Raw genomic sequence first — 1,019 nt, 5'->3', positions numbered from 1 at the left:
CAAAGAAATTAATTTTGAAAATGAGTACAAAAAGTAAGAACAAAGGATGTCAGTATGTGAGAAAATGTGGGACAGAAAAGCTATATGACATTACAGAAAACAAATTGGCAAGTAAATGTCATTCCATATCAGTAATTTATATTTATATTTATATTTATATATATATATATATATATATATATATATATATATATATATATGGCTTAAACTCATCAGTTAAAAAACAAAGATGTCCCCAGCCTTTTTCCGGCATCTGGGCCTGGAGGGGCTGCTCTGAAGGCAGGCAAGCAGCAGGGAGGCCCACAGCAAATTCCAGCCCAATGCGAGCTGTTCGTTGTTTTCCCGGGACAGCTCCAGGGTCTTGGTGTCCAGAGAGCTGCTGATGGAGGGCAGGGGCGGCCGCAGAGGTATATGGGACAGGTTGCTCATCAACTCCAAGCGTAATTCCAGAAACAATTCCACTCTTCAAACAGGATAGAGAGGAGTCCCCTATTGGACCAAGTACAGAGCTTTCTCCCACAGATGGCTCAGGCAAATGAAAAGCTAAAGAAAGAAATGGCAGCTGCACCACCTGGTCATTTCAATATTGAAAATATTGACACACTCGGAAAAGTTACGCAAATGGATATGACCTTGTTTGAGATGAATCAGTTTGATTCAAAAGAAGATAACAGTTCACAAGAGAATTCACAAGACAGTTCAGAGGACAGTTCAGAATTTGAGGATGAAGATGATGGCACCTCTTCTGAAGGTGAAGTCACCATCGATACAATTAAGCTTCCTCATTCAGAATATGGAAAAGGCAAAATAGAGGTTCTGGACCGTCCTGCCAGTGAAAAAAAAGAAAACAGGGACATAAACAATCTGAGAAACAGGTGATAGTTCCCGCTAATTCTGTGGAAAAGAATGTGGCTTGCTGGTTATTTTGCATTTCAGATACCTATAGTGTTTGTTTGCAAAAATGAATGTATTTTGCTTCTTGGAGAAACAGAAGCTAGCTTTTAAAGAGTTGGAAGAGA

The 1,019-nt window shown here is 39.5% G+C and overlaps 1 pseudogene; it reads left to right on the top strand.

The window, feature by feature from the left end:
• The first annotated feature begins 279 nt into the window (after positions 1-279).
• LOC113617287 (uncharacterized protein C12orf45 homolog pseudogene) lies at positions 280-1,013 on the top strand (annotated as a pseudogene).
• The last annotated feature ends 6 nt before the right edge of the window (positions 1,014-1,019 follow it).

The sequence above is a fragment of the Aethalodelphis obliquidens genome, unplaced genomic scaffold (assembly GCF_003676395.1).
Source record: "Aethalodelphis obliquidens isolate GAN/ISIS:26980383/991018 unplaced genomic scaffold, ASM367639v1 scaffold5329, whole genome shotgun sequence".
NCBI lineage: Eukaryota > Metazoa > Chordata > Mammalia > Artiodactyla > Delphinidae > Aethalodelphis > Aethalodelphis obliquidens.
This window is presented reverse-complemented; position numbering and strand designations above follow the sequence as displayed.